Below are 25,160 nucleotides of genomic sequence, written 5' to 3'. Positions count from 1 at the left end.
CAAGGACACCTAACCCATTTAAAGGTGGTGGACACCAGAATTTTGAAAGTTCATCAGCAAGGTCAACACAGGATCAGCAGCTACACGTAATGAAAGGTCTCGGGAGCATGTCCAGCATGACATCAGTAGAGGGTCTGAAGCCACTGGTTGGAGGTGCTGGTCACAGTGTTTTAAGATCAGCAGCAAGCCTTCAAGCACAGCATGGACACTGGATCCTGGAGGCAGAGCTACCAGGCATCAGCCTACCTCTAACTGATGCTCAGTGGAGAGGTATCTGCACTGGGTTCTTATGCCTCAGAAGTTTGGTTGCTGTTGTCTGTGTGAAGGAAGCGTCCTTATGGTAGGCATCAAGTCACACCATATCATATCCTCTCACAAATATATGCTTATTGCTTCTTAACAAAGCATGCTTTTTTTAATTTGTTCATATTCTACTTGTGGTCAACATGTTTAAAAAGTTGAGTTTCAAGATCATTGACATTATTTCAATGCATAATCCACACTTTGATTTTAAATCACCATATTTTTATACATGCTGTTCTTATAAGCATTTTTGACAGTATAATTCTTACTACCCTACAGTCAATATAAAAGCTGCTCTAATTTCTTTAGCACACTCATACATCCACTCTTCAAATTTCCAAAAGTTTAATTTTCCAAAACATCTAAATATGTTACCTTGATAAATTTCTTCCAGGTAAAGATCGTTTTTACATCACTTTTAGGAGTGCAAGCATTCATGATATGCTGCAAAGGTTTTTTTCTGTTGCCATATAAGCAATATTTAGTGTGAAAATTATTTCTTGGAAAATGTAGCTTATGATATTTATCCTCCTTCTGTAAGAAACGCTGGATTTGTTTCATCTGTTCTTCCAAGTGTCATTTCACCTGATCATATTTGGGCAATGTTTATTTACATTAATCAGAATTAATTCCTGCTTACCAATATGATATACCTCAGTGCTCAAACTCAGCGTTCCTCTATCTTTTATGGTCTAGGTATAAGGAATTTTCCCACCAATGTTAATGTTTGAAATTTGTTGAAATTTAATATAACTTTGAAGACGAATTTCATATTCTTTCCTTTATTCCAATGTTGTATTTCTTTCATTTTCAGAACATATTATCATAGTCCATTACCCAGATTATACGATAGCAGTTTCTATAGCATTTCAGCTATAGTAATAAGAATGAATATTTCTGTTATTTCTAATGATTGTAAGTACTTAATGTCCACTCGTCCATTCTCTGTACAACTATCTATATATTTTCTATGTCTGTGCATGTTTGATTTTCTCTCAGCATCCACACTATTCTTTGAAATTGAACTATTGCATAGTATAGTATCCAAAAAAACATGTTTTTTTACATTTAAGGCTGTTATTCATATTTCACATTGTCCTAAGTAATCAAATCCATCATCACAAGTCATATCTAATTTGGATCTAGTCAGATTATAGGCAATGGCTGATGCTCAATGTCTACCTGCTAGGAGTACAAGTCTTAAAACACCTTATATACAATTAGCTTCTGTTGCGGTGATTTTCTAGCTGTGTTTGATTGATAGTTTACCTAATCTTTTTTTTTTTTTTTTTTTGCATGGGCAGGCACCAGGAATCGAACCCAGGTCTCCAGCATGGTATGTGAGAACTCTGCTTCTTGAGTCACTGTGGCCCTCCCAGTTTTCCTAATTTTTTGAATGTTAAAATCCACCTGGCCTATTGCTGTTTTTGAGGGTTCAATGATGCAACCTTTCTTCTGTGTCCCTGAATATGATCAATGATTTCACATAAGCTTGTAATTTGAATTTCTAAATGTAAGAGAACTACCATGGCATGGAAATTGAAATTCTGTTGTGTTTTTTTACAATCTAACAATTTCTTATCCTATCCACTATCTGGTACCATGATATAAAGCTTCCCATCATTATTCTTACTAATCTCAATAGGAATTTCAAAGGTTTCCAGTTTCTATAGTTGTGTTAGGTGGTAAATCCATAAACTATAGGCTATATGGTTATTGAAATATTACTGCATTTGGAGCACTCATGCTAGGTATAAATTCTCTTTTATTAAATTGTAAGATATATGACTCTGTAGTAGGATCAACAATAACAGAAATATTTAATAAGTAGTTAGGCTCCCAAATTCTAGGAGCTGAAATAATCAATAGTATCATTCCACCAGAGTGGAATGTTCTGATTAAAAAGCCTTATTCTGTATTGAGCCTTTACAAAATGTCCATGGTTCATCTGTTGTAACAGAGCTAGGATATAATGCCCATGGATACTTTTGGAGAATTTTTACAGGGTTTTAAGGGTTATAGTGTAGCATTGTATCCTTCTTCCAGTGATCTAGTTCTGGTTTAATTACTTTGTGAGGTATGCACAAGTGTGTGGCTTTCAGCTGTGATTGTAAGGATATAAACTGAAATGAGACTTGGAATTTTTAGCTATAGAATTTTTCAAGATAGTTTTCTTAATGCTACATACTTTAAACTCATTCTTGAAAGATATGTAACTTTCTGCCTGTCATCTATCTTGACATTACTTCTTTAGCTATAATAGCACTTGTTCTGGTTTCCCAACACTAATCACTGAAAGAAGCCCAATAATGTAAGGTAACGTTATTCAATTGTCTAGTTTTGTTAAAGCAGTTTGGTGACAAAACTTACTTCGTGGTACATTAGTAATAGCTCTATGCCACGCATTGTTGGTTATTCTTTTTGGATATTTTTCTGTTCCATTCTATTATTTTTTTTGCAAAGTTTTTGAGTTATGTTGCTCAATACTCTATGACTGTAATTAAGAGTTGGTATGTCCTCATTCTGGTATCTTAACTCCTATTCAGGACTTTTTGGCATTTTTATTGAAAATTTGCTCATAAGCGCTTGATTCACCAGCATTGCGACATTAATGTGTCTTAATGTAAGGTACAACTATATTTTACAGTCATTTACATGGTAGGAGGAGGCTCCTATCAAGTCTTGTCCTGCAGAGTTGTTAGCTGTTGCTGTTTCCCAGTGTCTGATTTCACATGTGGCGATTATTTCGTATGCCAATGGCCGGAGTTTATTTATAACCATAGAAGAACTCACAGTGCACGTTCTGTGTACTAACCTCCTTCCCGTGCTCAGTTTACAATTTCTTAACATATAGGTATCTATCAAGTATTTGTCTGCATTGATGGCGGAATATTTTTTTTAAATCATCAGTGAATAGCCTGTGGGTATGGTCAATTTGTAAATTCTGTTCTAAATTTAGAGAATTCTTACAATCCACCAAAATTGATTGTGATTAACGTGAGGAAAATGTCTTAGGACATAATTCTAATTTTGCATACACAAGTTCATTATCAAATTGCTCCCAGAATACTTCTGGTTTAATGGATTCAGCTTTTGAGGTGGCTAATTTAGTTTCATTTATAGTCATATTTCCATAATGGACCATATTTGGCAATTCTGGGAACTTAAGCATTTTACGAGTATCATTTCTAGTGTCATAGCTCCACAGCACCCCTCTAATCATTATCTTGTTGAACTTCACATTAGCATTAAGTCATCCTTTTGTAGAATTTAACAACTATTGCTGTATTATAATTATAAGTATGATGTGTGGTTGTGAAGCAATGCAGGGTTTATGTCATTTTTCCTCTTCTTTCTCCTCTGCTCCTTGTCATAATTACAATCATAATCATCCTTGTAATGACCGTCATTAATTTCCTCAGGTACCCATTGTGCCATAAGAAAATAGTACTGTTATCTTGCTGACGATTTTAGTACCATTCACAAATTTTCTTATTTTGGGGGTCATGTGGGGTCAAGTCTCTTACAAGATTTGTTATGTTTCTGCCTGCAAGACTACAGTAACTTAGCACATCTCAGATTGTTGGGCAATTCCCCATTATTGATAAGCCATAGCTATCTCAGTACTTATGGAGAATGATGGTTCCTCTGCTTTGCTCCTGTGATTAGATTATGGACTCTAATGTGATTATAGTGATGATCTTCCTACCTACTTAACTATCTCAAGGCATCATGATGCTTCCACTGAATGTTCAGCAAAATAATCTGCACAAATATGACAGAATAAATGTTCTAATTCTGGTGATTTCATATACTTATATAGGCATTTTGACGTTGGAGCCTGCTTGTTTCTGCTAGTCAGTATAACCAGTCAAAAATTAAATATTTTCCTTTAGTTTGTAAGTTGGGTTCTTATTAGTTGTGCCTATGATTTTAGTTTCATTACCAGAATTACCAGTCACACTTTTCTATGTCTCCCATTATTAGTATTATTGGCATTATCTCTCATCAAAATAGAGCAAGTACAAAATTAGAAGTAAAAACAATATATATATATATCAATCAATCAATCTATCTATCTATCTACCTATCTATCTATCTATCTATCTATCTATGTCTTGCTAGAGTCATTAGCTTGGATTTTCCATGGATATATTACTAATTTCCCTAAATGGAACTAGTCTGGCAGCAAACTGGCTTCCTAGCATCCTTTGAACCCTCTATTGTGGTTCTCTGGGTTCTAGAGTATAACCTGCTCCTTCACTATAACATGGGATTACAGGAAATAAATCAGATATTAAATCTGTGTGTTGTCATTCAGATCTTGAACCGTGCCTAAAATGACATCTAGCTTAATCAGAAACTGTTCAAGAAAGTTGGTCTCAGTGACTTCAGTCGTGAAATTATCAAAACTGATGGTACTTTATTCCACTTCTCTCCACTCTTGGAAAGTGCTTACGTTACTCTGGTTGGGGTTGGTGCGGTAGGTGATCGGGATGTAATTTCAGATTCACTAGAGTGAAAGCATCTGACAGTGTGACAGATGATGTATTATAGAAGTTGGAGAGGGCGGAGCTATTGTCATTGGTCTCTTCTTTATTTTTGCATCAAGTGTGGTTTCTAATCAGGTTAGAGATGGAAAAGATGAATAGTTCAACCAGAAATGTCACATATCTGAAAATTAAGATATGCATTGTATTAATATATTTAACCAGCACTTAATGTCCTTTTCTTAGGATCAGCCAGTGAGTCTTGCATGTGGATAATACTATGACTTTTCCAAATTCCATTTTTCATCAAAGCCTCTAACTAGCACTTTTCCCTTTATCCCTTTTTCAGTTTCTCTTTCTGTATTACCTCATATTTTTATTTTTGTAAGTTATTTCAAATCATATCGAATAGGTAATTTCAACCTTTCCCTATGATTCAGGCTTTAGCAGTTGTCCAAACGTGTTTAGCCCAAACTTTCAGGTCTGCATTATCTGTTAGTATTCTAAATTTTTCTTTTAATAATCCATCATATCTTTCTATGCTCTCTGCTGCTGTGACATTGTATACTGAATGAATATTCCAACACTTTTTTTTTATTCTGTGCCCTTTTTTGCTCCTTTTCCTGTAAAAATGACTACCTTGATCTGATTCTATTCGTGTTTCAAGAGCTTTAATTGTTGAATTTTGATCAGACCTTTTATATAGAAAAGGCATTCAAGCTCCTGACCTACTATATGCCTACTATATTGCAAAAATACATTTTCTTTTATACAGTAGCATTGGTTATATATAATTTGTACCAGCTGAAATTATCTCACTTTTATCAGATACTCTTTTATTTCCATACCTTACACTTTTTACAGATGTCACACTTGTGAACAATATCTCTGTAATGCAAGCAGATTATTTGTTTGTATCCATTTAATTGTACCATGGATCCTTGGTTCCTCTATGTCCATTTTCCCATTCATATATTTTCCTCCGTGGTATTACATCATGTTTCTATATTTTTCATTATTCTTTTTCTTTTTTTTATTACCTTAGGTATGGTCGCTGTATGTCCTTTTTCTATTCTAGTTAACCTGTCCACTACATTATACTTTGTTATTTTAGATTGCCCTTTTGCTATGCCAGTACATGTGTGATCATCATATCTATTTTTGAATTAGCAATTTTATCCCATATTTCTTTGTCCCAAATGTCACGATTATTAATTTGCCAAATATTTGGTTTCTATGATCTGGACCACATTGCCACTCCAGCAATGATTGCCATGAATCTATACAAACGTATAGTCTCTTTTCTCTTTTAGCATTTGTTCAACAACCAGGCAGATTTTACTAATTCCTTTTATTCCCTGAATGCTCTGTCCCCTTACTAGGCAGGGTTTGTGTATTGTTGGGTCTTGAGGGCATAGCCTTCCAGTGTGCACGAGAGGAGGTCATGGTGGCTCTACTATCTGTAAATCATGCGTTTTTTAGTATATCAATCAGGAAGGCCTCCATTGCCTAACCGCTTACATTTGGACTAACTCACCCCTCCAAAATTGCAGCAAGCCCGTGGTCAGCAATGCTAAGATCTTGTCAGTTAAAGTTGAGGGTTGACCATCCATCTGAAAGTCCTCCTCAGACATACCCCATTTCCAAGCAAAAACCTATTAATTTGGCAAAATTCCTTTGTGCTCATTTGCTATTTGCTTAGGTCATGATAAGTATAGCTTGTGAATTTCTTAGCAGCATGCTTTGCTTTTCTATTAGTGGTTCTGTAGGTTGTAATGTTTCATTCATATAGTGCCTAAATATTTTAGTCCAGAAATCAAGCAAATAGAATTTTGTCTTCTGATGCCTTTGTCCATAAAGACCATGTGGCAAAGCCTTGTGTAAATATATATTCTAGTCAAAATTTAGAATCTGATATTATTGTTGCTAATGTCTAAAAAATGTGTTTTTAGTTGTTATAATGCTAACTTCTGTTTTTCTACCCTGGTATATAGTTTCACTTTTTGTTTTTATTTCATACATTGGTATAGTTATAAAGGTATATACTGTTTATGATGACAAAATTAACCTATCAATTTTTGTGCCTCTTTCTTGATGTTGGGTAGTTGTGACTCTTGTAATGTGTTTATGATTCAATGTGGTATAGTTCCTCCTTCTAAGAACCAGCGTCTCCCTAAAAATTTTACAATATTCCCTGGTCTTTGCACCTTTTCAGGACTTATATTCCAGCCTTTATTTTTGTTAGAAAGCGATTGTTTGTATTTTAGTGTTCTGTTCTCTTTTGTCTCTTCCAAATATGATGATGTCATCAGTGTAAGATGAAACAATATCCTGGTGTGGATATGTGTTAGGAAATGCATGTAAATTTGTTAAATTGTTTGCTAATATTGGGCTCTTAATATATCCTTGTGGTAATCTAATAAATATACATTGCCTTTCTTTCCATGAGAATGCTGTCATGCTTTGGCTTTGACAAGCAATATGTATTACAAAGAACATGCCACTTAAATCTATGGCTGTATACTATATGCTGATTCCTGGGGTGATTTTATTAATTAGTGTACCAATATCTAATACTGCTCCTTCCAGCTGAAGAGTAAACTTACTGAGATTTCTAAAAGCTTCATTTGATTTTGTAACTGGCCAAATGGGATTATTGTAGGGTGAGATGTAGACATTATTATGCTTTTACCCAATAGCTCTTCTATGTTTTATGTAATTTCCTGGAAACCTCCTTTTAAATTATATTGTAGGACAATAATTACTCTATTTACATCTGGTAGCACAACAGTAGTCCATTTAGCCTTTGCTAATGCAATTGTCATATATTCTTTATTTCTATTTGCATGTGGTGCCATAATGTCCATTACCAATATGTTTTCTAAATTAGGTTCTATTAGGCATTGGCTTTCATGGGCTCCATTATTTCTATTATAATATATCAATTCAAATACCTATCGTAATTTTGCCTCCATGGACTTCTAACTTATTTCCTTATTTTCTTCATCTTTGTAAATCTGGTTTCTATTCATTGAAACTGGGGAACCAATATCTACTAATACTAAATGTTGTTCATATTTACAATTATCCTTAGAAATAGCCATTCTATGTACGGATGATTATCTCTAGCTTTGTCCAAGGGACAGATGCTGTAGAGTTGTTCCAGCAAGATAAATTCTTTGGGCAGCTCCATCTTTTTTCTTAGTTTACTTTGTATTTCATTCTTTATTGCCCTAGTTATGTAAAAGGTCTTAGGTAGTCAAAAGGCCTATCTTGCTCTACCACTGCCATTATTTCTTAATGGTGCTCTTATCTATCTAAAATCCCCCTTTCTTATTATGGAAAGGATTCCTAAATATTTGTATCTCACTTTGTTTCTACATTTTTCCAGTTGGCATAGGCTTTCTTTCTTCTATTCTGGATCACATCCGGCTAGTGTCATTGGCGTTTCAAACCTAAGCAGTGCTCTGAATACATAATTTTATCCTGAATTCATTATCCTGTTGTTCTAATTGCATTAATTAATTTGTCAATTTTATCAGTACCTTTATCAGTATCAGATTTGGTGCTGATCTTAGTGTAACTTTCTTAATTCTGTCTGCTGCATTTGCTTCTAATAAACCATTTGTACAATCATAATAAATTATGCTGAGTAATCCCATCTTCATCAAGATATAGGTGGCATGCCCAGCAAATGACCCAGTCCTTGTTTTAACTACAATTAAATTTGGTAAGAACCATCTTAATTTCCAGGCCCTAGAGATCCAATACACAATCGTCCCTATATTTCTGGATGTTTTTCACAGAAACTTCTAAGAATTTGATTTAGTCTAGCATAATTAGACATATTTCCTAATTATTACATTAAATCTCTCTTCTTTGATTTAATAGTCACTGTATTTCAGTTTTTTCTCTATTTTTTGAGAATTTTTGTCTTTATTTTATGATGTTTGTTCTGTGACTGTGATAGGGCCACCAGGATTAATGTTACTCGTAGTTTTAACTGGAGTCATTTGCCACACTAGCTATCCTTCTGTGTTACTGGATCATCCAGATTGTTATGACATCAGCAAGAGATCTGATGGATCTTTTGGAACAAATGGGTTGGGATTTGAGAACGGTCTTTAAGATAAAATCCTTCTACCGAGAAGTTTCCCTTTGGTTCTTTCTTTGTATAAGTTACCGGTTGTTCCTAGGAATAGAGAAAGTGTTTCATCCTCTTCTCAGGACTTTTAACTCTAACTCTTCTAGTTGGGTGTTCAGGTTGACATCTAGAGTATCTCTAAAACTAAGGTTTTTTGTCTTCTGAGGTCCTCTATTGTCCTCCAAAATCACTAATTTTTTAACATGTAATTTTCTCTTTTTAGTTGTGAAAAAGATTTTTCTATATTTTGAGTTATCATCAACATTTTCTCATGCTATTTTTAAAATTGTTAATGTCATTATAGTGAAAATACATAATTCCAAAATAGATGGTGGGAATGTTTATTAAGAACTTTATATCCTATTGATTGATTCAGGTGTTATGCTTTTAAATGTGCCATTCCCAAGATTATTCTATAAACTGTTGAATGTTCTAATGGCATCTGTATCTGGATCATGACTATTTATCCCTTTCATAAGATTTTTCTTTAGTCTAGTTTGTGCCCTTGTAACTTCTGTACATGACCATGGCCAGTGTTCCCTCTTGACTCAGAGGCTGAGTAATTCTTACCTTCTATAATGTTTTATATGTTTTAGAATTTAGGAAACAATATTGCAATTGTGACAACATCACATGGTGTTCACATTGGTATTGGAACCCTGTCAGCTATGCAAGTTATTTTGCAATGTCATAAAATTATCATAAAATGACCTAATAAATAATTGCACATTGAAAGCAGACTCAGCAAAACTATAGTTTTGCTATGTATTTTGTTGCTTGGTTGAAAGCTGCCAGTACAACCAATCATAATAACCAGGTCAAGGGCACATGACACATTTGAAGGTAGAGGATACTAGAGTCTTTCAGTTTCTTGAAGTTGAGGGCCAACACAAGGCAGGTGAGTATCTTTACTGAGAGGTCTTGGGAAATGGTTCATAATGATAACAGTGGGGGTTCTGAACTTCTCAGTGGGAGATACTGGTCATGGTGCAACAAGGATGGCAGCACAAGAGCATTGGAGCTGGGAGTCAGAGCTACCAGGTGTCAGTTTGCTTCTACCTAACATTCGCTGGGGTGGCTTCTGCACTGTTGTTTCCCATCCTTTCTTTCAAATTCTGAATATTAGGAGTCAATAAGACACACACAACAAACACATGCATACTTAAAAATGTAAAACTCCTCATCCCCGCAATTGTTTCTATTTTCAGAGTGACAATGAGTTCTAAATTGGCTACAAAAATCTTCTGATATGTACTTGACAGTGCCTTGCAAAATGTTCACAAGATGTCCCTCCTAACTCTCCATTTTGGGACTTCATTTTTAAAGCTGGTACAGGGCCTCACTTGACATTCTCACTTGTACAACCTGCAAGTATGGGGCAGTTAATCCTATGGGGCATTCTAAATTCTTTTTGAAGTTCAGAGTCTTAGAGAGGGTTTCTTTGTTTGCTATTTGTTCCTTTCCTGTGTCTCTCCCAGTGTTACTCTGATTATTTTTATTTGAAGTTTATTAGCTTTACCGTAAGATTTTCTACGGTAGGGTGTGATCTCTTACTGCAGCTTTGGCTTCAGAGCATTCTTCTTTCTTCCACTAGAAGTCGGGTCACAACATTGTCCCCACTCTCATTCCCTTCCTCAGTTACTGATGCTTTAAGGCCAGCAGTTGTCTTAATCCTTCACAGAAAGTAACATTTTTGCTTTGTAATGGAAGTAGACAGGAGGATATGGGTGGAGATTCTTCTCCTTCCTCCGTCATGCCTGTTGTTCCTCACAGGTCCAATGTTGGCATTGTGTTGTGCCAACATAACAGTTGGCACTGCTTAGGGCTTTACTGTGAGTCCAGTGGGGTTCAAGGAGAAAGATCCTGTCAGAGCATGCAGACTCCCTCCATTGCTGCAGTCCCAGGTATTTCATGTTTTTCTGTTGGTCTACATTCTTTCTCCTTCAATTCCTCAGCTATTTATTCCAACTAAATCCTTACTAGTGTTCAGCTGTCTGCATTGATTTTGCTTTGTTGTGTTTGTTTTCAGAAGGCATTTTATCTGTATAGAACAGTACTATTGCATCATTTGGAACATTACTCTGTCTCTAGACGTCACCTTATGAGAAGGACAACTTTATACTTGACTCTGTTTGCCAATTACTAAATCTTTAAGTATGCACTAACTACTAGAATTTTTACATGATGGACAATGTTTAAATTGAAAATATTTTACGATGAAAGGTTCTTGAAAAAAGTGTCCTTGGAATTCTGTAAACAAAGTAAATATTTGAAACAGTGGAGGTTTTAAACTAAAGGAGGTTTTAAGTTCCACACAACTTGACGTAAACTTAAATACATTCTTAAGTAAGAATGATTGCTTCCATCATAGAACAGTCCTTTGTTGGGATCTATTCCATTACTGAACTAGTTGAAAACTAATGTGTTATTTAAGGATATATAGCTGTGTATATTCATATTATGCACTATATACTTCATAATAAATGCCCAAGAACTTTAAATTATTATAGCTAAGTGATTTACTCTTGCAATTCAGGGATTACTGCTACATATTTTGACTCCAATATTTTATGTAATATTAACTTCATATGGTTCAGTGTCCCAAAGTTTTCCAAATGACTACAATTGTTCCAGTACCAAGCAGTTTGAGATATAATTGTTTTGAAACTCATTTTTTTTTTATTACCCATCATCTTCACCATGCCTCCCAGACAGTACAGTCTGGGAGTGCATTGAAAAGAATTGTTGGATATCTTTCTGGTTACATTACAAATACTTTTCATTTGTTTTCATTGATTTATTTTTTTTGAAATTCAAGGACAGTTCTCTGAAAGTATGTTCTTAATTGTCATTGTTGATAGATGGTCTTTACTATAGAATTATTTTTATTGAATGATAGACACAAAATACTCTCCTTCAGTCAGATGTTTAAATATAGCTATATGGATTGGAATATATTAAATCAAATTTAGCCTAATCACAATTTTAGGCAATATACCAAACATAAGAGAAACATAATTGAAAGTTCAGTTAAAAGTTCTTACAAGGTATAATTTGACATAAATCAGAAGATCATACATTCACATCTGTGCTGGTTTGAAAGGATGTATGTCCCCTAGAAAAGCTATGTTTTAATCAAAATCCCATTTCATGAAGGCAGAATATTCCCTATTCAATAATATATGTAATTAGATCATCTCTCTGGACGTGTGATTAAATTAAGGGTGGTTGTTAAACTGGATTAGGTGATGACATGTCTCCACCCATTTGGGTCTTGATAAGTTTCTGGAGTCCTATAAAAGAGGAAACATTTTGGAAAAAGGAGATTCTGAGAGAGCAGAGAATGCTGTAACACCATGAAGCAGAGAGTCCATGAGTCAGTGACCTTTGGAGATGAAGAAGGAAAATGCCTCATGGGGAGCTTCATGAAACAGGAAGCCAGGAGAGAAAGCTAGCAGATGATGTTGTGTCTGCCATGTGCCCTTCCAGAGGAAGGAGAAACTGTGACTGTGTTCACCATGTGACCTTCCATTTGAGAGAGAAACCTTGAACTTCATTGGCCTTGTTGAACGAAAGTATCTTTCCCTGGATGTCTTAGATTGGACATTTCTATAGACTTGTTGTAATTGGGACATTTTCTCGTCCTTAGAACTGTAATCTATCAACCTATTAAAGTCCCCTTTTTAAAGCCCATTCAGTTTCTGGTATATTGCATTCTGGCAGCTAACAAACTAGAACAACATTATTCTTACTTTGGTAATATATAGGGCCAAGTATTTCCATTATCCTTGATATATTTGACTTAATTACATATAAATAATATTAAAGATGACAATTTTTTCAATAAGATTAACAATTTAAAACAACATAAAAGTAATATATAATTTGGGGTTTACTAAATGAAAACTGAAGCCCAGTGACCTTCAATTCTAATGAAATGAAAATTAGAGGACATCAAAGTACAGTTCCATCAAATGGGTTCAATTGTCTTTATTTTGTCTATTAAATGAAAGTCAAGAAGTATCCAAATGTAAACTATACCATCTCCATCCTTTTTCCTGATGATTTGTCAAACATAGTGATGTTCACTGTTCTAATCTTTTCAATCCCATATTTTGCCTGGTCATCTTTCAGTTATGAAATATGTGGTTCTAACAATGAGAAGCAAACAACTCACTGAATAGAGTTTTGGGAATACTATTTTAAATGGCTAGATGGCATGTGCATGCCTTATGTTTTTGCATATATAAACATTTTGTTCTTTCCATCCACTCTCCTTTATGCTTTGAATGATGGCAGGTTGTCAGAAGTTCATTGGTCATCCCAGGAATAGAAGAAAAGAAACCATGTCCAAAGATGGCAAAGTAAGAAGCTGAAATGAACCTGAGGCTCTGATGGCATTGTTCAAGAGCTCTAGCAGCCAAAAACTGCTTCTGACCACATTGTTACTTAATAGATTTATAACTGTGTGATTTAGGGGATTTATTTATTTATTTATTTATTTATTTATTTATTTATTGCAACTGAATATATGTATCCTAGCTGATAGAAATGAAGTCCTTCAATGTAAAAATGTTACTAGGTGAGTGTGATTTTTTTTTGGATGAGATTTACATGAAAACCATGTACTCATACTTGGTTCTCTGTGGGCTCTAAGGACCAGCCCTGAAAATGAGAGAATATTCTGCTCTTTTATTACTTATTCTCAAAATAGAAATTTTGATTCCTTGTTCATGATGGACTGAAAATCAGTTAACACATTCAGCACAGAAATGCAAGATTTTCCCCATTTTAATAGAAATGTACAAAAACAACCTAAGTGAGAGAGAAATCTTGTAATAAAGAATGTATATCTTTCATATTTTCCATGCTTGTTTGCACTCTCCTTGAGACAGAACTCAGTGGGAAATTGTACTTTCGGAAATACTAAGTAGTTATGTTTCATTTATTAAATATGCTCTCCATGCAAAAAATAAAAAAAAAATAATCACACGGTGTAGTAAGCAGAATTTGCTATTCCTATTTCTTGGTTATTTGATTGAAATTAATTTAGGTGCTGTTATGAATGATCTCCAAATGGAATTTAAGGCTACTATACTAATCCATTGACTTTAAAATAGGGAGATTATCCTGCATTATCTGAGTTGCTCAATATAATCACATGTGCCTTTCAATACCAAAGAAAAAGACAGAATTGTCCATTAGGGATACGAGGCAGAAGGAAAGGCCATAGAAATAGGACACACAAAAGTGACATGACCTACTGCTGCTGGCTTTGAAGACAGAGGAAAAAGGCCAGGAGTCTAGGAAGGGAAGCGACCTGTAGAAGGTGGGAATGGCACCTGGCTAATACTCAGCAATGGAGCCAGTCCTTATACTGGTTCGAAACTGTTATATACCCCATAAAAATCATGTTCTTTTATTCCTTATCCAGTCTTGTGGGGGCAGACCTATACACGGGTGGGACCTCCTGATTAGATTGTTTCCTTGGAGATGTGACCCACTCAACTGTAGGTGTGACCTTTTGATTAGATTATTTCCAAGGAGGTATGAACCTGCCCATTTAAAGTGGATCTTAATTAGTTTACTAGAGTCCTTAAAAGAGCCAACACAGGGAAACATTTTGGAAAACTCAGATGTAGACATTTGGAGATGCTTGGACAACTGATTCAGATTCAGAGAAATGAAGCCTAGATATAGACATTTGGAGATGCATGGAGGCAGACAGAAGCTCAGACTGGAACCAGAACCTGAAAGCAATGAAGACTGGAGCAAACGCCACAGACATTGCCATGTGCCTACCTGTGTGACAGAGAAATCCTGGATGGGGGTTGGCCTTTCCTGAGTGAAAGTATCTTTTGTTCATACCTTAATTTGGACATTTCCATGGCCTCAGAATTTTAATTCATAACTTAATAAATCCTCTTTATAAAAGCATGTTGATTTCTGATATGCTGTACTCCAGCAGCTTTAGCAAACTTAAACAGTCCTGCAACTACAAGGAATGAATCTTGCCAACAACTTGCATGTATCTGTAAACATATTCTCCTTTAGAATTTCTAGAAAGGAAAATAAGCCCACTGGCACCTTGATTTCAGTTTTGTGAGACCCAAATAAATGAGGCTTCTTACCAAAATATATGAGGAGTAAAAGTTTAGGTTGTTTTAAGCCTCTAAATTTGTGGTTATTTGTGATTCTAACAATAGAAAATAAATACATATAGTCATATAAGAAAAACTGTTTAGGGGATTGGTCCCAAAATATTAAACTTTCAAAAATCAATTTCATTGTTTGGTTGACCAAAATGACAGCATGAAACACTCCAGGGTGCCATTGTCACACAGAATTTATGAATAACTGGCAAAAACTTGCATAGCTATCTTTCTCAAAACTCCATAAAACTGTTAAAAGACACAGTAATTTGGTGAGTGCCAAATACCGAAAATACAGCCTAAAATGTTAAGCGAAGCTCATGGTGTTCCCTCTCTCACAGCATAGAGTCACATTGCACTCCTATTAGCGTCTCTGGCTCTGTTATGGAGAGCAGAGTAATCCCAATGTACATAATAAGGTATCTGCATGTTAATGCCAATAAATCAGGTGGCAGCCTGAAGCACAGCACCAGGAAATTCATCTTGGCATACTCTCTCAGAACTTGTACTTCAGGGGAACATCAGCAGGCAAACAAAGCTGTGGAAGACTCAAATAAGGCAAAAAGATCAGGGGCAAAAGTTTACTTGCTTTGAGTCACACAGTGTTTCAGAAGGGATGGGGGAAAAAGTCAATTTTATAGGGAATAGAAGAGGTATTGGAATTTCTGTAAATATGGAAATTCCTAAGACCACGAGCAAGCACAAAATGAGGAAATGATACAGGCTAAGAAAAAGTAGAGAGAACCCTAACCTTAACAATCAGCTTCAACTGATCTTATTGATAGCTGGGCTACCCTATGAAGAAGAGCTACAGAAAAAGTAGAGCAAATTTAAAAACTCTGTGAAAAGTGATTTTTTTTTTTTGCTTTATTGGTTATATTTGTTAGCTTTTTGGCACCCAAGGAATCTTTGTCATATCGTTAGCTGGATGAAAATTTGAAGAAAAGACTTCTCAGTTATTGTCATGGTCAGGTTCATGTGTCAACTTGGCCAAGTGGTGGTGCCTGTTTGTCTAGTTGGGCAAGTGCTGGCCTGTCTGTTGCAATGAGGACATTTCATAGAATTAGATCATAATCACGTCAGCTGCACCCACAGCTGATTTCATTTGATATCAGCCAAGGGGAGTGTCTTCTGCAATGAGTGATGCTCAATCTAATCACTGGAAGCCTTTTAAGGACGATTCAGAAGAGACAGACTCTCTTCCTGCTTTGGCTGGCGAGCCTCTCCTGTGGAGTTCATTCATACTCTCCATCGAAATTGTTGGCTTCACAGCCTGCCCTGCGGATTTTGAACTCTGCGTTCCTGCGGTCACGTGAGATGCTTTTATAAATTTTGTATTTGTGAGTGTCTCCTGTTGATTCTGTTTCTCTAGAGAACTCTAATACAGGTACTAAATCCCAGAGTTAATACTTTGAAACAGTAAAATGTACAGTGTGTCACAAAAAAATGTATGACAAGCAAAGAAACAGGAAATTCACCATCCAAAGGAACAAAATTAAAATCTAGAAGCCATCAGTGAAGAATATCAGACTTTGGACATACAGGATAAAGAGTAAATAAATGATCATCAGTATGCACAAGGAGATATAGGAAAACACAGAGACAGAACTAAAGTAATCAGGAGAACAACGAATTAACAATATCAGAATCTCGATGAAAAGATGGAATTTCCATCTTGGAAAAAAGGGGGAAAAGAAGTGTAATTAATAGATTAAATAAAGTATCAGTGGCAGAGAGAGTTCGAAAGAGTCTACTCTGGAGGTTTCTCTTATGTAAGCTTCATGTAGACCTTGCTACCAATTATAACCTACCAACAGCCAACCAGGACCATTCCAGCCAATCCTAAAGAACACCTAGGACAATATATAAGAGTCCACAAGTGTTCTAGGCACTAGAGGAACTTTCCAGAAACTTACAACCTCCAGATAAGTCCCTGGTCCAGATAAGTCCTGAAATCTAGCCCAGCCTCTCAGAACAGCAGATAGTTCCATCTCCCTACCCCATATTAATGACAGACAGTTCCAATATGAAAAATTTAGAATTACCGTAGTTCAAACGTCCTTAAAGAGAGGAATGGAAAGATCAAAGGTGATGGTGGAGTTATACAGAGATTATGGGATTTAACAAATGAATATGAATGCTGAATCATTGCATTGATATCTCTTTTGGCCTCTAGTATTTTAGAGCAACTAGAAGTAAAGACCTAAAATTGTAGGCTTGTAACCCATGTCTAACTCTGAAATGTTTTCTACATCTAATTGTGGTGTTGTGTTTTGAAATTTATAGCTCTTTTGTATATAGTTAGTTTTCACAAAAAAAAAAAGGAGGAAAGTCGATTGTAGCAATGAAGAAATATTTAAGCCCTGTAGCCTCCTATATTCTGAAACAGCTAGAAGGAAAAATATGAGAGGATCATATGGTAGCCCATGACCAACTCTGGGATCTGTCCTGTAACCATTTGTTGAAGAGTGTTTGGAAAACTATTGCTTTGCTTTTTTTATTTCTTTGCTTTGTATATTTGGTATACTAAATAATAAAAAAGTTAAGAATTTTAAAAAGGCCTTAAAAATGGAATTTATAAAAAGAACCAACCAAAACACTGGTTAAAAAGCATCATAACTAAAATGAAAAAATCTCTACAGGGTCTAACATCTGATTGGAACAGTCAGAAGAATCAGTTACTCAAAGACAAGATCATTGAAATGACTCAGTCTGAGAAGCAAAAAGAAAAAAAAAAGATTGAACAAAAATGAAAAGATCATGGGATATCTGTGGGAAACTATCAAGCATACCACTACATTCAATTAAGGGATTCCTAGAACAAGAACAATGAGAGAGAGACAGAAGGAATATTCAAATAAATTATGGCAGAAAACATCTTAAATTTAACAAAACACATGAATATGCACATTCAAAGAACACAACAGATCCCAAGCAAAAATAACTTGAAGGAAATCATATCCAGAGACATTATAGTAAACTGTCAAATGCAAAAGAACAAAGAGATAATTCTGAAAGCTGCAAAAGGAAAGCAGCAAGGGAGTCCCATTAAGTCCCTATTTCTTATCAGAAAGCATGGGGGCAAGAAGGTACTGAGATGAAATATTTAAAGTGTTCAATGAAAACAAATGCCAAAGAAGTGTTTTATATCCAGTGAATCTGTATTTCAAAAGCAAGAAATAGATTAAGGCATTCCCAGATAAACAAAAGTTGAGGGAGTTTGCCACTCCCTGCCCTACCAGCAATGCTAAAGGGTATCCTTCAGAATGAAATAAAAGGACAATAGACAGTGGGTCAAAATAGTTTAAAGATATTAAGCCCTCCAGTAAAGGTAAACTTATGGCAATAAATGCCAGTACTGTTGTATTATATTTTTTGTTATGTAACTGTACTTTTCACTTCATACAGGTTATAAAATGCACGTGCATAAAAATAATTGCAAATCTGTGTTTATACGTAATTTGTTTAGATATAATTCATAGCAAGTATAACAAAAAGGTGGGTGAATGGAAAGGAAGAGAAGCTATATGTGTGTACTATTGCAGTCGAGTTGATAGGAAATCAAAGGTTGCTGTTATGGATTTAGGATATTAGATTTAAGCCCCATGGTAACCACAAAGAATATGTAAAAGATATATGCAGAAAAAAAATGTGGAGGGGTTCAAAATAGTACACTACAAAAATCTCAAATAAATATGAAAGTAGATATTAATGGAAAATTGAGGGGTAAAAATGGTATAAGACTTACAAAGACCAAACAGTAAAATTGCAGAAGAAAGTCTTACATTATCAATAGTTACCTTACATGTAAATGAATTGATAAGCATTTAATATTCAGAATATATAAAGAAATCTTACAACTCAACAACATAAAGATAAGCAACTTGATTAAAAATGGGCAAAATATTTGTGTACAACATTTCTCCAAAGAAGACATACAAATGGCTAAAAAGCACAGAGAAAGGTGCTCAACATCATTAGTCATTAGGGAAATATAAACAAAAACCACAAGAACATAGAATTTCATACTCACCACTATGGCTGCTATTTAAAAAATGGAAAGCCACAAGTGGAGAGGATGTGGAGAAGTAGGAACAGTCAATCATTGTTGGTGGTAATGTAAAATAATGTAACCACTGAGAAATACAGTTTGGCAGTTCCTCAGCAAGCTATGTAAAGAACTGCCATAAGTCTTGGCAATAACACTTATAGGCATGTATTATCTAGAGTTCTCTAGAGAAACAGGATAAGCAGGAGATATTCGTAAATATAAAATTTATAAAAATGGAACTCCAATGAAGTTCCTCAATGAACTCTCACGAGAGGCTGGCTGGACAACCATAGGAATGGGAGAGTCCAAAATCCATAAGGCAGGCTGTGAACCTGGCAGCTCCAATGAAGGGTCTGGATGAACTCCACAGGAGAGGTCCGCTAGCTGAAACAGAGTGGCTGTCTCTTCTGAATCCTCCTTAAAAGCTTTCCAGGGATTAGATTAAGCATCAGCATCACTCATTGCAGAAGACACTCCCCTTAGTTAATTACAAATGCAATCATTTGTGGATGCAGACAGCATAATCATCATTTAAGTCCATGCAATGTCCTCATAGCAACAAACAAGCCAGCACTTGCCCAACCATACAACCGGGCACCACCACATGGACAAGTTGATATAGAAACCTGACCATGACAAGGCGTATATCCCGAGAATTAAAAACAGGGACTAATGTGGAGAGCCGCCTCCCGGGTTGGGCCTAGTGGTCGCGCTGCAGCCTGCTCTAGAGTTCCCCCCGCCCATCGAGTGAGTCAAGATGGCGCCCGCATCCTGTTTCCGCGTATGACGTACGCGCCCACCAACCCTATCTTCCAATCACCTCTGTATACGTGGCACTAACCTATTGGGTTTGGGCACAGTATATAAGAGGTTACCCGGACAGGGTGGGTGGAGACGACCCACAGGGAGCCGTACCTGACGGCCGCACAGAGGTTGTCTCCCCGCGGGGTGCTTAGGCCCGCGTGGAACCTGTAACAGAGAATGCAAGCTTAACTCCAGTAAAGGTCTGTGCTCACAACCGTTGCGTGCCTCGAACCCGTGTTTGTCACTCGAGTCGGTTTGCCTGCGCCTGTCTCTTTCTCCCCTCCTGTTCCCTTCGCCGGCCGGGGATCAGAAGCCGAACGAGACGGCTGCGGACAAGTGGTGGCCCGTACGGGGAACCCTTCTGCTGCCTTTCCCCGAGCTGGTGAGGACGCGCATCCTGAGTTCGCGGCGGACTTTCCACGCCTGATCACTGTGGGAAGGTGAGTGCTTCCTATTACGTGAGAGTTAAGGGCTGTGGGCGTTCAGGTAGCCCCAGTGAATCGGGAGAGCTCCCCGATTGGTTAAGGTCCAGTGCCGACTGCAAGCATGGGGCAGTCAGGAAGTTCACCTTTATTACCCCCTTTAAAAACCCTTTTGAAGCAGCGGGGCATCTCAGTTAAGAAGAGTTCCCTCCTGCGGTTCCTTGACGATGTTGTTACCTTTGCCCTTTGGTTCGCCCATTCCGGTAGCCTCAGTCTGCCCTCTTGGTTAAAACTTGGTAATGACATAGAACGGGCGCGCCGGACGGGCCTTTGTATGGACCCGATCCTGGTCCCTATATGGGAGACCGTTCGTGCTTGTCTTGAGGCAGAAACTGCTACGGGCCTTAGTCCGTTCCCTGCCCTGCTAGAGGCACGGCACGCGCTTCAGGAAACTCGGTCGGCTTTGTCTGCAGACGGCTCCTGTAAGAGTGAGCCGCCAACTTGCAAGCCGCCAGAGTCAGACGTTAGTTCGGACGACTCTGACTCGGAGTCAGATAGTAATGAGACCGAGGGTGCAGACGCGCCTCCGCTGATCGATTGGGGGAGGCCCCCTGTCTCACCCACGCAGCCTTCCGCCCCGCCAGCGCCTGCTGCAGGGGCGCGGCGGCTTCCGGTGAATGGTTTTGGTGATCTCGCCAAAAACCCTCACCACGGGCTCCCTCTGGTGGCCGAATTAGGTAATTACAGTGGCCCTCCTTTGCGAGACCCGGAGTCCCCTACAGGCTGGTCCGAGTGCAGTGGAAGTTACAACTAATTGATTACAGTCCTGAGAGAATTTGCCGGCCCCCTGAATATTGTTTCTGATTCCTTGTACGTCGTAAATTCTGTAAAAGTTTTAGAGACAGTAGGCATTATAAAGTACTCCTCCTCAGTAAGACCATTTTTTCTCAAACTTCAAGAGACAATACTTGCTAGACAACACCCCTTTTACATAACTCATATTAGGGCCCATACAGGCCTGCCTGGCCCCATGACACAGGGAAATCACATAGTAGATGTGGCCACTCGACAGCCACACATTTTCCCTGTGCAGACGCCGTATCAGCAAGCCCAAAAGTTCCACGCCAAATTTCACATCAATGCAGGTACCCTAGCTAGGCGGTTTAATATACCACGTGCGACAGCTAGAGATATAGTCCGAGCGTGCGGAAATTGTGTAGAACAAAGAGCAGTCCCTTCAGTTGGGGTTAACCCTAAAGGTCTCATCCCGGGAGACATTTGGCAAATGGATGTCACCCATCACTCAGAGTATGGTAAAGTTAAATACCTGCATGTGTCAGTGGATACTTGTTCTCAGATATTATTTGCCTCTGCTGAGACAGGAGAAAAAGTCCACCAAGTCATTGCACACTGCCTTGCCGCTTGGGCAGCGTGGGGTAAGCCAAAAATATTAAAGACAGATAATGGACCTGCTTACACCAGCAAAGCCTTCCAAAGATTTTGTGCAAATATGGAAGTGCAATTAAAACATGGTATCCCTTACAACCCTCAAGGGCAAGGAATCATTGAAAGAGCACACAGGTCTCTTAAAGACTTGCTCAAAAAACAGAAAGGGGGAATAGGCCACGGCCTGTCCCCGAAGGCTCAACTGTCTGTAGCCTTATTTACATATAATTTTTTAAATGAAAATGCACAAGGAATGACACCTGCCCTACAGCACACCACTCCGAGTCCTCCACATAGAGGTCTAGTCCGATGGAAGGATGTCCTGTCAGGACAATGGCAAGGCCCTGACCCAGTGCTCAGCTGGGCCAGAGGCTCTGTTTGTGTTTTTCCCCAGGAGCCAGGACGTCAACCAGTGTGGGTTCCAGAAAGACTGGTGAGAACCGTGACATCGCCCGAGGAGGCCAAGGAGCTGCTGCCCAACAAATCAGCAAACCTTCAACCTGAACCACCAGATCCGGTCTCCAACTCTGCTGATGACGGCGGCGACTGACGAGATGGCAACGAAAACGCCGGTCACCCTTCGATTGTTTAGAAGGGGGACCAGTTTTAATAACCCCCGTTGCCTTCGACCTTTCCAAACTGGGCGAGACTGTACAAAGTCTGTGGAACCGAGTCACCTCTTGGTTCTCTTGGCCCAATTTGACTACTTGGATTCTCGTAGCAGTGGGACTCTTAGTAACTCTGTTCATTGTTAAATGTTTGTTAGAACGCTTGTTCCAGACGCAGCAACAGCTACGCGTCACCACTATGTTGGCTATGTCACTTGCCCCTGATGCCCCTGGCGACACCCGCACCGTAGCCCTGTCCTCCCCCCCACTGCGTGGCCCGTCACGGCCACTCAAGGCGGGACGCTCGAAAGTAAGGTCTGCTGCAAAGCCCATGGCCGTGTCCCGGGTATAAAAGGCGGCACCAGATGTCATAATTTTGGTCTTAGGATGATCTCTAAGGCAGAGTCACGGTCCTGGCCAGACTAGACTCCGGCCATTGCACAGAGACATCTAGTGACACCCTCGACTCTGGTTGCCGCTCTCCTGAGCCCCGCTTAGCCCAGTTGCGAGGCGAAGCACTGCAGGGAGAGTCACGTGGTTTCCAGTTCACGGGCTCTCCGGTCTCTATATGAGGAGTGCATTCTGGTTGGTGCCTAGCAAGCCTAGTCCAGACTCCCCAAAGCACCAAAACAAGTAGTGGGCTAATCAAGCTCACGGGAGCTCACTCATCAATGGAGACACTGGGTCTAAGAAAGGGTCTACGGACCAAAAATAATAAAAAAGGGGGAGATGTGGAGAGCCGCCTCCCGGGTTGGGCCTAGTGGTCGCGCTGCAGCCTGCTCTAGAGTTCCCCCCGCCCATCGAGTGAGTCAAGATGGCGCCCACATCCTGTTTCCGCGTATGACGTACGCGCCCACCAACCCTATCTTCCAATCACCTCTGTATACGTGGCACTAACCTATTGGGTTTGGGCACAGTATATAAGAGGTTACCCGGACAGGGTGGGTGGAGACGACCCACAGGGAGCCGTACCTGACGGCCGCACAGAGGTTGTCTCCCCGCGGGGTGCTTAGGCCCGCGTGGAACCTGTAACAGAGAATGCAAGCTTAACTCCAGTAAAGGTCTGTGCTCACAACCGTTGCGTGCCTCGAACCCGTGTTTGTCACTCGAGTCGGTTTGCCTGCGCCTGTCTCTTTCTCCCCTCCTGTTCCCTTCGCCGGCCGGGGATCAGAAGCCGAACGAGACGGCTGCGGACAGACTAACACAAATATTTGCATACTGATACTCATGAGGCATTATTTACAATGACCAAAAATTGGAAGCAACTTTTACATGACTAAATACAACGTGGTATATTTATACAATAGAATATTATTCAGCTGTAGATAAGAATGAAGTCCTCTTAAGTGTGACAATATGAATGAAGCTTGACGACATCATGTTGAATGAAATAAGCCAGACACAAAAGGACAAATATCGTATGATTTTGGTGACATGCAATTAGAATAATCAAATTGATAGAGTCAGAAAATAGAATACAGATTACCAGAGGATGGTGTAGAAGTTGGGAATGGGTAGTTAATGCTGAGTTGGTACAAAGTTTCTGTCTGGGGTTGGAAACGTTTCGCTAATAGATGGTGGTTATGGTAGCGCAACATTGTAAATGTAATTAGCAGCATCAAATTATATATTTTAAGGTGATAAAAAGGGAAAATTGTAGGTTGTATATATGTTACTAGAATGACAAATTAAAAAAGAAAACATAAGACAGTACAACAGAAATAATGAAGGCAAAAATAAACTATGGACTATAGTTTTATAGTTAATAATGTAACTATAATATTGCTTCATCAATTGTAACAAATGTTACATTCTAATGGCTAATGTTAATAATAATGAGATAATAATGAGACGCATGTGTGTTTCAGGTCAGAGGGAGGCATGGTGAGAACTTCTTCTCGTCTGCATAATTTTTTCACAACCCCACCTTACGTAGAGATCAGAAACTGGAAATATTACAGCTAAGAACACATAAATTTTAATGGAAGAAGACAACATGAGAGGGGCCTTGGGATGCAACCAGAGTGGACAAGTGTGTGGTACTGTGGACGTTTCTTGATAAATGAGTTAACCAACTGAAGTATGAAAAATAAATGTCATGAGTCTATATTTTTCAGACTTTTCATTTGTCAATTTTTCTACAGATCTTATATAATTTAGTATACTTTGGGGGAAAATTGATTTATTAACATTTTACCTCTTTTTTTAACTTTCAGATATGAACTTTGTATGTTTTACAATTAAATTTGGGAATCATAATTATGCATTTTTAACTATCTTCATTAAAAAGTAGATTAATCAAAATGATGTAATATCATTATTCATTCTTTTTGTTGTTCTTGTTATATTGAAGTGTTATACTCTTTTTACAAAAATGTAGACTGTCTAGTATAATCCCCTTATTCTGTCATAAATTAGTGATCTTTGCAATTGATCCAAACATATTAACTGAATATCACTAAGTCCAGTGATTCTTATGCATAAATTTACCTACATTTTTGCAACACAAATCACACTTTGAATAATGTCAAATTATTTTTCAAAAAATAAGAGAAAAGCGTGATTATGAAATTTCACCCCCAATTGCTTTGATAAGTGATTCAATATTAGATAACACAGTATATAGTTCACAATCCAAACTATTACTTTGTCACCCACTCATAAGATGAAAACACATTGAATGAAGGACCAGAATCTAATTTATCCTCAGTCACAATCTACTAACAAAGTAGCTAATGTG

The sequence above is a fragment of the Tamandua tetradactyla genome, chromosome 9, assembly GCF_023851605.1.
Source record: "Tamandua tetradactyla isolate mTamTet1 chromosome 9, mTamTet1.pri, whole genome shotgun sequence".
In the NCBI taxonomy this organism is placed as follows: domain Eukaryota; kingdom Metazoa; phylum Chordata; class Mammalia; order Pilosa; family Myrmecophagidae; genus Tamandua; species Tamandua tetradactyla.
Note: the sequence above shows the minus strand (reverse complement) of the source record.